Genomic DNA, 13,934 nt, shown 5'->3' on the forward strand with positions numbered 1-13,934 from the left:
GGGGGTGGGTGCGAGAGGTTGCAGGCGTTGGGGCGGATATGCGGAAGGTGTAGCAGGGAAATAAATTAAAAAATTCATTAAATTAAACTTACCTTTCCGCCTGCAGGGTCCCACATCTTCTCAGCTCCTGCTCTCCTGCCTCCGACAGGAACAGGAAGCAGGCAGCCAGGCTCCATCCCCATAGCCAATCACAACGCTGCTCGCAGCATTGTGATTGTGTGGGACGCCGCCCAGCCAGGTGATAATGGGCTGGCCATGTTCTCCATGCAGGCTGCTATGCAGCCTGAATGAAGAAGGGCAAAGTGCGCTTGACTGGCTTGGGCGGCCCGAGAGGGCTGGCATACAGTCTTTGCGCACTCAGGAGTGGGCAAAGCACTCCTCCCTTGCCCTGCTAAAAGAACAGAGCAGCACCACCCGCAATGCGCAAAGGAAACATAAAATGGGAATAACTTTGTTATTACCATTTTATGTTTTGTCTTTCTCACACTGCGAGAAAGCAGTGGGGCAATGCTCCTCGACCTCCGCCCTAGTGGAGGAGCTGCCCCTGGTTATTCCACATTTAAAAACAAACACTTCACAGCTCCGCTGGTAAGTTCTTTCCAAAACTACTCAAAAATAATAAATCTGTATCATCAGGAAGTGTCATGAGATTCCATTAATTAAATTCAACACCGGCAGAGCTCCATTTACGTTTGCAGTTTGACCCATTGTGAAAATGTACATTAGTTTCAGGTAAGCAGACCCTGTGTCAGAAAGCTTGTTTAGCTGTCTGCCCGCTTTCGGTTTCACAGCAGAGGAGACTTACTTCCTTGGACTTCAGCTGAAGCATTTCAACTCTCGGAATTAACCGTCTCAGGGGGGTTATCTTTTCATAGAAAGTAGGGGAAATATTTTCCTAAAATTAAAAAAAAGTATGGGCACATTGTGCCCCTCGGATACCGCCCACTTCGACCTCTGTGTGAGACAGGATTGACACTATGCAGGAGAACTGCTGACGCATGTTGAAGAGATAAATATCCCAGGTATTTCATTTCAACGGAGGTTGTCAATATGAACATCTTGTGGAGGCAATATGATTTGCTTCCTGCTAAAATAACAAAAATCAGTATACAGCATTCATGGGCAGCTCACACGAGACTTTGCGGGCCGCAATATCTCATTGCTTAGCACCCGGGCCAAAGGGGATAGTCTAAATCTGTTACTGGAGCAAGTCAGGTGGAACAGGCGTACCCAGGTGTAAGCAGGTGGCAGCATGGCACGGATGAAGCTACGGATTCTTGTGCTGGTCAACCTACAACAAGGGCTCTCCAGCAGATGATAGAAGTTGCTGCTGAAGCAGCCTTCAATGCAAGAGAGGGACCCTCTCCCGCCAAAGCACCAAGACTTGACGGTAATGACGAGCCAGTGGGAGTCCCAGATGATAAAGAAAAAAGGGGTGCTTTGTCCAGGGCTGCAAACTGGCAGAGTTCATGCAGCACTTAAGGGACAATTTAGGTATTCCCTGCCTTCTGCTAGAGGCGGCAATGAGCACTTTTTCTCACAGTATCAACGCCTAGAGCCAGAGTCTCTCCGTCTGCATAGGGTTGCCCCTCGAGCATCGAGTAATGATGCAGCAATGGAAGGAGGTAGACAAGCAGTCCTTCCCGCGGTTTCTGATGAAGCACTATTCATTATAGCACTTTGAGGAAGAATCCCCAGTGCCAGTCAAGGCTGACAATCCTATGCTTGATTATCTTGTCTAAAATGGTGATTTCAGAAGATGGCCTTCCAGTTGATCCAATGAATAAGAAAGTAGAAGGGGCGGTAAAAAAGAGCATATGCAGCAACTATTTTCTCAATTAGAGCGAACACCTTTACAACCTACAATATTCAATCCCATCTAAAAGCATTCCAGTTGTTAGCGCAACAGATGCAGGTGGGGATAGACTATTCTTCTACACTCTCCTTAAGGGAACAGCAGGTCTGCTTCTTATCTAATCTGTCACTTGATAATCTTTGTGCCTCAGCTGCTGCTTCATGGCCCCACGCATAGATACCTCTGGATGCACTCCTGGAAGAAAGGTGCGGCCAAGACGTCCATTCTAATGAGGCTGCCTTTTGGTGTGTGATAAAAGCTCTTAAATAGGATAAATTGGAAGAGCAGGTTTATTGGTACAACCATCGACAGCAAGACACAGCAACTGACTCTGTAGTTAGAATGTAATCATTCTATCTGTGATGTAGAGTACACAGTGTTCTTTTAAAGTGACAGTAAAACATAACACATCACCTAACCATAATAAAAGAAAGAAAAATGAAACTTAAAGACAAAACAGCATTAAAAGAAACAGTATAAAAAAATAAGTTAATACAGAACTAAGGGCCAGATGTAGGTAAATCCATTTTACCGATTCTAAAATACCGAATTTTACCGATTCGGTATTTCAGAATCTGTAAATGGAATGTAGGAAAAAAATCGGTAATTTTTACCGATTCGGTAAATTCACCGAATCGGTAAAATTACCGAATCGGTAAATTTACCGATTCAGAATGTTTACCGATTCGGTAACTTTACCGATTCGGTAACTTTACCGATTCGGTGAATTTACCAATTCGGACGATTTTTAGTCCCCTACATCCCAAAAGCAAAATACCGGTCGGAAACGGCCGTAAATCTGTATTTTAGGCCGTTTCCGGCCGGTATTGGGCTGCCTACATCAGGCCCATAATCCCTAAATTTCCTAGGAGCCTGTCTTGACCTAGGAGCTTGTCTTGATTTACCAAGTACATTTTCCTGGCTAGAACTAGAAGAAGTGCGAGTGCGACTAGAATTATCAATGGACCCAGAACCATTATAAGAATGATTCTTGAACGCTGTACACTTTGTCAATCTAGACATGTTCCAAGTGCACCCATTGTCTAAAGTCACAAAATATTTCTTAACAGCAGTAATGATGAAAGGCCCACTGAAATTGGAAGTACCCTTGTGTCCATATTTTGGTTTCTTCACAAGAACACTATCTCCCACATTCCATTTCCTAAATTTGACAGCCATCCTATCATCATAGCGTTGTTTATACTTCCATTGATACTTAGCTAGCGCATCTCTTCTTCTCAACTCACTCTCAACACATTCATCACAAACCTTTTCAGGAAGCCAAGCTGGGTTGAGCTTGGAATTAGCCATTCTCCCCCTTAAGGCTTCGAAAGGAGACTTTTGCATGACAGCATTGGGAACTGTGCGATGTGCCCACCAGGTTTCCCTCAACACACTACTGAAAGAAACTTTAGACTCCAAGGCCCTTTGCGCACAACTCTTTACAACCCTATTCATTCGCTCAGTAAGTCCATTCACTTGAGGCGAATAAAGAGCTGTCTTCTGGTGAACAATTCCAAGATCTTTAAGAAAAACATCCATCTCATTGGAGGGAAATTGTACCCCATTGTCAGTGAGCACATACTTAGGCACCCCTTCTGACACAAACACATCCTTAAGAAAATCAATTATGGCTCTAGAATTCACCACACCCATGCATTTAGAAATCACCCACTTCGAGGTGTAATCCACCAACAAATACCACAAACCTCTCATGTGAGGGCATGAGCTCAAAAGGACCCGCAATATCCAACCCCACTTTGGTCCAAACAGTAACAGGAACTTCTACTGGAGAAAGAGGAGACTGGCTAGAGGTGTGTGATTTGTCATTAGCTGCACACAAATGACAATCCTTTACAACAGCTTCCACCATCCGATCCATACCAGGCCACCAATATCTCTCTCTGATGCGACCCTTGGTGAGGTTTCTCCCCAGATGTCCCTCGTGAGCCAAGTTAACAACTTTCTCTCTCAAATCACTTGGAGGCACAAGCCTGTCACCTCTCAATAAGTTATCCTGCCAAAACGTCAAATCATTTCTCACCGTCCAATATGACTTTAACTCGTTGTCAACTTGATCATACCTAGGCCAACCATTTCTGATGACATCCCTCAAAGACTGAAAAACCACATCATTTACCACGCAACTCAACCATTCATCCTTAGATAAAGAAGATTCCAATACCCAATTTACACACTCCATGCTACCTGAAAAACCATCTCTTTCAATCTGCAACCTAGATAAACAGTCCGCAGGCTTGTTATTTTGGCCAGAAATGTATTGCACAATAAAATTAAATTCTTGTAGTCCCTCACTCCATCTTTTCAATCTAGGTGTCATATGATTACTCCGATGGCAAGAAAATATTTGAACAAGAGGCCGATGGTCAGACCTAACAACAAACGGAATTCCCCACAAAAAGAATTTAAAATGATGTATCGACCAAAATACTGCCAACGCTTCCCTCTCAATGCAAGAGTAATTCATTTCTGCATCCTTCAAAGCTCTTGAAGCAAAGGCCAAGACAACTTCCTCTCCATTCACAATCTGAGAAAGTACTGCGCCAAGACCTTTAAGGCCTGCATCAGTCGTGACAATAGTTTTTAGTTTAGAATCAAAATGGCCCAAAGTGGGCATTTTACTAATCTCAGTCTTCATTGACCGGAACGCTTCATCACAATCATTAGACCAGGTGAACCGTACACCCTTTTTCAAAAGAGATCTTATAGGCTCAACAATGCTCGCAAAACCTTTGACAAACTTGGAATAAAATTCCGCCATGCCTAAAAAAGATTTAGCCTGGTCTTTATCTTCCGGAGCCGGTGCTAATTCAAATTTCGGTTGAATCCCATTCCCTGAAATTACATGTCCAAGATAAGTGACAGAATCCAGACCAATTCTACACTTTTCTCTCTTAACTGTGAGTCCCCTATCACTTAATCTGTCCAACACCGATCTTAACACTGCATCATGCTCACTTACATCCACACCATGAATCAAAATATCGTCCTGAAAAAAACATCACTTTCCGTAGATCTCTAAGGACCATCTTCTGAGGTTCCGTGATTCTGAACCCGTTCAATAAAAGTCGTCATATTGAGACGATTTTGGTATCAGCAGACCGCAAATGACGAGTGTGGTATGTATGAGTGGTTTCGTCAAAATCGATCAATGGAAACACTACGTATTCAGGGATTTCGTTCGAACCTACAGGTTCCATTTTGTGTACGGCAGCCATTTTGTGGTTGCCCTCACATAGGCCGATGACTCGGCCGAACGAGTCTTTGGGACACGTACACCTTTAGCTGACTTTTGTGTGACCTGGACGAGCTGACTCCCTTGCCCGAAGCTGACCTCGTTGAGCCAGTTCCTTGTTAGGCAGCTGGTCAGATAGAGATCAAAGAGCAGGACATTGCTGAGTTTATGGTACATGCACACACCCTTCTATCTTGCTTCTCATCTGTTTCTGTTCCTTCCTTTTTATGGCTTAATTATGGTTTGGGTTGAGGTCTTTTATTATGGGTTCGTTTGGCCTGTCCGAGCAAGAATGTTGGATTTTGCCTTGTCATTTCTGGTGGGCTGGACAACGGAAAGTGGGTTTGTCATTATGCGATACGTTTGAAATGTCACCATGTGATTGGTCCGTTTGTAAATAATTGATGCTAGCCAGGAATGTGATTTATAGCATAAAAGACAATGTCTCGCTCTATGAATTTGTGCAGTCTCTAGCGAACCACCCGTGTTGTGCTTCGCAGACCTCTGTTCCTGGTTGCAACCAATAAATTTGGTCTTTGACGTCACCGAGAAGTGTCCCGTGTCTCTGTTTGCCAAGGCAGGGGAACTCAAAGACATCGGGCGTTTTCCCTAGCGCCGCTGGGTTCTAAAACCCGGTTCTTCAGTTGGCGCCCAACGTGAGGCTGGAAAATTCTGATGGTCATTGGGATGATCTTAGCTATCCTTTTCCTGTTCTGTCTTTGTGTACAGTGTGCTCCTGCTATTTGTGGCCTCTGTGCTACTTTGTGTGCAAGGAGACCTGTCCAGAGAGAGTTGCTAAGTAATAGGATGATGCTACAGCAACATCTTGATGATCTGATGAATATAGACCTGGATTCAGACTGACATGGGTTTGGGTTTATTGCCTATGTAAGGGCGAAAGGAGGGCTGAGGTTCCGTGATTCTGAACCCGTTCAATAAAAGTCATCGTATTGAGACGATTTTGGTATCAGCAGACCGCAAATGACGAGTGCGGTATGTACGAGTGGTTTTGTCATATTCGATCAATGGAAACACTACGTATTCAGGGATTTCGTTCGAACCTACGGGTTCCATTTTGTGTACGGCAGCCATTTTGTGGTTGCCCTCACATAGGCCGATGACTACGGCCGAACGAGTCTTTGGGACACGTACACCTTTACCTGACTTTTATGTGACCTGGACGAGCTGACTCCCTTGCCCGAAGCTGACCTCGTTGAGCCAGTTCCTTGTTAGGCAGCTGGTCAGATAGAGATCAAAGAGCAGGACATTGCTGAGTTTATGGTACATGCACACACCCTTCTATCTTGCTTCTCATCTGTTTCTGTTCCTTCCTTTTTATGGCTAAATTATGGTTTGGGTTGAGGTGTGTTCATTTGGCCTGTCCGAGCAAGAATGTTGGATTTTGCCTTGTCATTTCTGGTGGGCTGGACAACGGAAAGTGGGTTTGTCGTTATGCGATACGTTTGAAATGTCACCATGCGATTGGTCCGTTTGTAAATAATTGATGCTAGCCAGGAATGTGATTTTTAGCATAAAAGACAATGTCTCGCTCTATGAATTTGTGCAGTCTCTAGCGAACCACCCGTGTTGTGCTTCGTAGACCTCTGTTCCTGCTTGCAGTCAATAAATTTGGTCTTTGACGTCACCGAGAAGTGTCCCGTGTCTCTGTTTGCCGAGGCAGGGGACCTCGAAGACATCAGGTGTTTTCCCTGGTGCCGCTGGGTTCTAAAACCCGGTTCTTTACTTCATCACCCTTTGAAAGCAAGCAGCAGCGAGGCCAACCCAAAGGGCATTCTTAAGAACTGATAAGCACCGATGGGTGTAACAAAAGATGTTAAGTGTCTAGACTCCTGATGTAAAACAATCTGATGGTACGCTGAATACAGGTCTAGAAGACTAAAAATGTTTGCTCCTTTCAAAATACTGATTGATTCAGATATATTCGGCAGGGGCTGCCGATCAACCCAAATACATTTATTTAGTCCACGCAAATCCACACACATTCTCACAGCTTTGCCACCATCCTTGAGTGCCAAAACCACCGGACTTAACCATTCTGATGACTCAATCTCTTCTATTACTCCTAATTTCAACAATTTCTCAATCTCTAGTTTCAGGGGCTCAACCATCATATTTGGTTCTTTTCGAACTGTATATACACATGGTTTCGCTGATTTTTTAAGGATAATCTTGTGTTCAAATCCTTTTAAACATCCCAGTGTATCCGAAAACACTTTAGGATATTCAGAAAATATTTTGTCAGAATCACACACAGTGCTACCCCTATCTGGAAGAACACAAGAAAGTAATTCTTCCATAAGAATGACTTGATCACGAGGGTTTTTAGCACAAGGATTTAGGACTATTTCAAAGTCATGTTGATGTTTCCATCCCAGAAGATTATCTTCCCTAACAGCTAGATAAACTTTACCAGTAATTCGTTTACCCCTGAAAGAAAGAAATCTTAGCTACTGTATATCACAGAATATCTATTTTTGATCAACCATAGCTTAGAGGGGCAATGTCTGGAGGTAAAAGTGGAACATTTTCTAAACCAACAACCTCATCCCAAATTTTGTTTCCAATTAAAGTGAAAGGAGATCCAGAATCCGCCATGAGTTTAAATACATACTTGTCAATCCCTATATCACAGAATGGCATAGTAACTCGTTCAGAATCAACATTCTCTCCAATATCTTTTACATTTGACACAACAACAGTGCGTATAATGTCGGAAACATTTTCACTAGTCTCTTTCTTTTTGCTAGACTTACAAACACAAGCATAATGTCCTTTACTCCCACAATTATTGCAGATGCTGTCTCTTGCAAAACAATTAGGAAAATTTGAAGTGTGAGAAAAACTACCACATCTGAAACAACGCATTCTTTGATTAGTGTATGAACGTTGTTGCCGAAAATCTAGTTCCTTAGGTAAAGAAGTCTCTTTACTAAAGGAGGCACGACTTTCTTGAGAACTCTTCTGAGCTAATGAGTTCTTTTGAGACAGTTTGTTTCTTGAGTTAACAGAAATTTTTGCAATAGCATCAGGACATTCTTCCAAGAAATCATCGTCTTCTAGTTTATGTACTATATCCTGGTTTTTCTTTTTGTTGTCATCAACAGTGTGATTCGCTTCCTCTTTGTTTTTTCTTATTTCTTTAACCCAAGTAGAAGTATTCTCCATTCCTTCTACAATAGCCATAGCCTCTTTCAGAGTAGGGTTTTTTTATAACAATTTTTCTTGGACTCTTGTTCTGTTGGTGCATCTTACGAGCTGATCTCTCACAAGGGATTCCGATAATTCTCCAAAATCACACGTGCTTGCAAGAGTTTTTAGGGCAGCCACATATGTACCTACTCGTTCAACAGGACCTTGTATGCGAGTGAAGAATCTATGGCGTTCTAAGACAACGTTAATTCTGGGACCAAAATAATTTTCCGACATAGACATGGACATTTCAAAAATATCTGAAGGTTCACCATCAGCTCCACCCACTGGTATAGTATCCATGCTATCATAAGTGTGTCTGCCTTCAACCCCTAAATTATGCAATAAAGTTGCTTGCTTCCTTGCAGATGAAAACTTTTCTCCCCCAATTGCCACCAAATAAGAGTCAAAGAGGTTTCGCCATCTCTTCCAAGGAAGTATAGGTTCTCCTTCCTCAGAAAGAAAAGGTGGGGGTTGTGACATGCTCGAGCTAGTAGCCATATTGCAAAAATAAGTATGTTAAAACCAAACCCAAAGAACATATAACAAAATGTGTGTCTTTAGAATAAAAAGGATAAAACTCACTTCTCATACAATATTGTGGAGAGTCAAAGTGCTGTCAATGTGCTGTCGTGCACATTGACGTTAAAAGTAATCGATTTATGAATGTAACGATGCGCTGCCGTGCACATCGGCGTAATCGGTTATGATTGCAATCCAAAATGCGCTGCTAGTTACTATGCCAATGGCAATGGTGATCCAAAATGGCCACTGTGATGAAATGACGCTGCACGTTGTGAGGAAAATTAAATTTTAGGTCATGTTGTGTTCCCTAGCGCGTACCCCACCGACTCCATGTACCAGCTTAAAGTGCATGTAACTTCCCTCCTGTGCCAGCTATGAAGACGCAAATACATTTGCGTCCACCGTTAACATGTCCTCTTTCAGATCCACCCTGAATGGATTATGTAGTCCGTCCCTAAGTATGCTATGCCACCGTCTTTTTGTAGTACACTTTTCATATTTTTCCTGCTCCAGCAGAGTAGGCCCTGAATTCCTGCCATCTGAACCTCTTTTGTGGCTCCTGACTCTGCCCAGGCTACCTCTGTACCCGTGAACTCTGTCCTACTTTCAGCGCGGCCCCTCGCGCTCAGCTCAAGCCTGCTTTCTGCCAAGACTGACTATAACCTTCGAGTTATCTGTTTCGCTCCTCGAGAATGCATTCCTGCCTACTAGATCCTGTAAACATCCTCCCCAGCTGCAGAGCCAAAGGGCCGACCTGTCTTAATGCAAGTAATTCATAGCCTCTGTTGCCATGCTTCCATGGAAGGCCCCGTGCCCCCACGCTTCACATGCAGACACTCAGGCGCTTATACACGCATCCACAGTTAGCATAGAATAGCTTCTGCCCTAGAGACCTTTCCGCCCAGATAGTATAGTTCCTAAACATTAGATACCAGATATGATAGAAGTACAAGTTGATCTGACATGCCAGACTTCTGTCTCTTTCCGTCAGTGTAAATGTCAAGTCCCCTGCACCCCGTCAATCACACGTCATGCAGCTACGCGCGCATCCAAGCTTCCGATTTCTGCTGACACTGCAACAATTCTGTTAGCACCACCCCTTGGTGCCACCCACTTGCGTCACTTATCAGTGACGTTTCTAGCACACACCTCTGGTTCACGCCTAGTTTACGCCTCCTGATGATGTATTAGTATCACGTGTATAATGTTATCTTGTCTTCTCTCAGCTGTTACGCCTCTTACATTATTCTTTATGGTATAAATCAAGTATATAAGCTATGTACTGTCATTAAACGAGAGCGCTCTATCCCTGCTGACACCCCTGTGGTGGTCAGAACATGATATCCTGATTCCTTTATGAGGAATAAAACCCTTAGAAACTCTAACACCACGGACTCTGTCTTTTTTCATTCTGATTGAGTTATTATTGATTAAGTACTTACCTGCATAGAAATTAAGAGAGTAAATTAATTATTGACGTCATTTTGGCGCCCGAACAGGGACCCCTCCCCCACCTCACGCGCCGGTTGGTGCGTTGCAAGCTGTGTCCCCTGCCATCAGTTAGATGGAACACACGTGTACTGGCAGGATTTCCTGCATCTCCCTCTGACCCACGGAGGTGACGAAGACTGCGATCAGTGCCCAGACGAGGCGGTGAGGAGTGCGGAGGATCCCGACCAGAGCCTAGCCGAAAGAAGCAAGGTCCGAGGTGTGAAGAGGCCCACCAGTTTTCCGAAGTTTTCCGAAGTTTTCCGAAATTTTCCGAAGTTTTCCGAAGTTCCGAGTCGAGTCCAGTCGAAGTTTTCCGAGGCCTTCTGTTTCCGTGCTTCCCGGTGAGTACCATTGCTGGGTCGTATCTAGACGGGTTTGGGTACGCAAGTCCGGTCTGCACTGTTTTTAGGCAGTGTATCTGTACTGTTTAGCAGTATATCTAGTATTCCGAATTTCTGCACTGTTACACCAGTGTATCTGTACTGTTGAGCAGTACATCCAGTATAGGGGGGTAGTCATCTATGTCTTCAATGTTCTTATGTGATTAATGTTGTGGTATGAATGTAACTGTTTAAATGTGTATTATTGTGTTCTTCGTATAACCTAGCTGTCAAGAGTACTCAGGTATAAGGATTAAGCATTCAGTAATAAGTAAGCAAAATGCCGTTTTTCAACAAGTTAAAGCAGATAGGTACTAGGAAAGGGATACTGGAGGAAGAAATTCCTATTCCCCCTAGGGACACTCCAGGCAATTTTATGTACCAGAAGCATGGCATAGATGCCATATTATATCTAGATTTATGGGCCGATTACACCAAACACCTAGACGAAAGACACAGATGGCCTGTCACCGGAACATGGGATGCCGAGTGCATCATGAGGGTAGAAGAAGCATTATGGAAAAAGAAAGCTAGACAATCTCAGAAGGACGCCATAGAATTTTGGCGTAAGGAATCACGTAAGCGTGCTGACAAAGCACTCCGTAGAGAAGACAGACTTAAGGAATCAGAAAAAGACCAAGAAAACGAATTAGTTACTGAAGGGATTCGAGTAAAAACAGAACAAATAGACCGTGCCCGAAATAATCTTGTAAACGGTATGTATCTTGCAGCAGATGGCACATCTGAAGCCCTATCAGAAATACCGAAAAACTTACCGACACCATTAGTTCCAACTAAAGTAATGCATAAAACTACTAAAGACATATTCCTAAATTCCTATCTAGAGGATGTAGCACCAGCTTATACCAATCTGCCTGTTCGTGCCCTGCCTACTGACAGGGATGGGGGTGGCACTACGCCCCCAGATCATGTTCCGCCAGTACCACGACAGACTTCCCCTGTTCCGCCAGCTCCGCCACTTCCCGCACTCAAGACTGACTTACCGAAACAAGTCCTACCTGATCCTACTAAACGACAAATTCAGACTCAGATCCAGACTCCGAGGAGAGATAATGTCCAAGCATCCGCCTCAGGAGGTGCGACAGCGGGTCTACAGACCCCGCCACCGACGCACAGATTGCATTTAAGGGACACGCAGAATCCTTTCCAGTCTCCCCACTCGACGCGTCTTGACGCATTTAAAGAAAAGATGTCAGTTTGCAGATATGATCCAGTACCCGGAAGAACCGATCTAATGATATTAGCATCCCTACGGTTAAGATCTGCCACTGATAGCCTGCTATGCTATGTAGGAATGAAGGAACGCCTCGACAGACTATATGAGTTTATACAGACAGGGAAAGACCCTGACAGTGTCAAAGATGCCATGCATAAACAGAAAGTTGACATTCAAGCACAGATATTACGATTTTTCATAAATTGTGTAATAAGAGAACGAGACAGGCCCGAGACAGATCAAAGTGAATTAGACGCATTAAACAAGTGGGGTCAAAATATAGCCGATGGAAAACATGATAAGGGGACTTGCATAGCCAGTATGTCCCAGAAAATTAGAAAGGCAGTATTAACTGCACACCAGGAAGGGAATGATAAAGCTTCCTCCGAGGAGGAAGAAGAACTTACAGCACCAGGAAGGTCTACAGATACTATAGCATATGTAGGTAAGGGAAATTACCTTAGGAAAGGTATCCGTCCGGAAAGCAAGAGAGTTTTTCTCTCTGCTTTAACAAATCCGAATTCTTCTGAACATCAGTTCCAGGAAACTGATAAAAGGCTTCGAGACCGAGTGGGGTACCATGTACTCAATTCTATGGATGAACAAGAACTAGCACGGTCAGCTGTATTATGGGCCGAAAACCCAGATATGTATAATGATGACACGTTAGTACAGACATTCTTGAACCTTTCCCCGGAAGAGCAGAAAATAGCAGGTGTATACATGATTCAGCACCTCCTCATCAAGTTCAGAAACCATCATTCCGATCCAAGCCCCTTACACGAAACATTAGAAGCACTACTCATGGACAGGTGGAGAGGTTTCAGTACCAAGTTAATACAAATAATTCTAGAACAACGACATAAATATAGCACCTTCATAAGCTCTGAATATGTTCCCGCCCCGCCTCCAGAAAGGAAAACGTACCACATGCAATGCGGTAGTGGCATTGAAAGTCAGAACCCCTTACGAGAAGTACACCCAGTTATGGGCGCGGACCAACGCTTGAAGCGTGTGTATGTTCACACACCACTGACTAAGTTAGAACTGTTAGAAATGAAGAAATTAGTTCCGTGCCATGATAAAGACCCTGCAGGTTTTCATAGAGAACTTAAAGACATGTTACTGATGGGGGATTACACGTATGATGATATTATGAAAATGTTAAAAGTACTGTTGCCCACGGGCATTTACGAGAAATTAAAGGAAAAGGATTGGGAGGTGGGAGAGTCAAAGATAGCATGGACAGAAATAGAAGACGAAGAAAGCAAACGAGTCCCAGGGTTAGGCCTTGGGGACAAGACTAAAGCATTACCAGGTTTAATAGTACAGGTTTTGCCAAGATTATTGACAACTAGAAAGGAAGATTGGGACGCAATCTCGTCCTGTAAACAGAAACAAGATGAAGATACTAGTGACTTTTATTCAAGATTCGAGAAATGTTTCATTATAAATAGTGGCCTAAAGGTTAGCAGTGAGTCATATCCACACCTTTTTGTAACAAAATTAGTAGAGAATGCCCTACCATTAGTCAAAAATAGAGTGTACAAAGTTGAAAGCACTTGGCAAGCAAATACGCCATCCCAGATGTTACAAATGTTACAATATCACCAGAACAGAATTAGGGAAGAACAAGATCAGGAACAGAAACGTATGAAAGACACGAAAATGAAAATGTTAGTAGCTCAGACGATTCCAGCCGACGGTCATAGAAAAGGTGGGGCCCAGACCAATCATTCTGCCACTCCCGTTAAAGGGACATGTAATTATTGCAAGCAGCCAGGTCACTACGTACATGAATGTCCAGTCCTGAAACATAACATCGCGACAGGTAAAACTAAAGAAAGACCGCATCCGCCTAGACATGAACAGGTTCAGCAACAGACCTCACAGAACGAACAGCCAGTGCAGAATACACAGCCCATGCATGATCAGTCCCACACAGTACAGACAGTAGCAGTACCGCAGCCACAACATGCC

The sequence above is a fragment of the Lissotriton vulgaris genome, chromosome 5 (genome assembly GCF_964263255.1).
Source record: "Lissotriton vulgaris chromosome 5, aLisVul1.2, whole genome shotgun sequence".
Taxonomy (NCBI): domain Eukaryota; kingdom Metazoa; phylum Chordata; class Amphibia; order Caudata; family Salamandridae; genus Lissotriton; species Lissotriton vulgaris.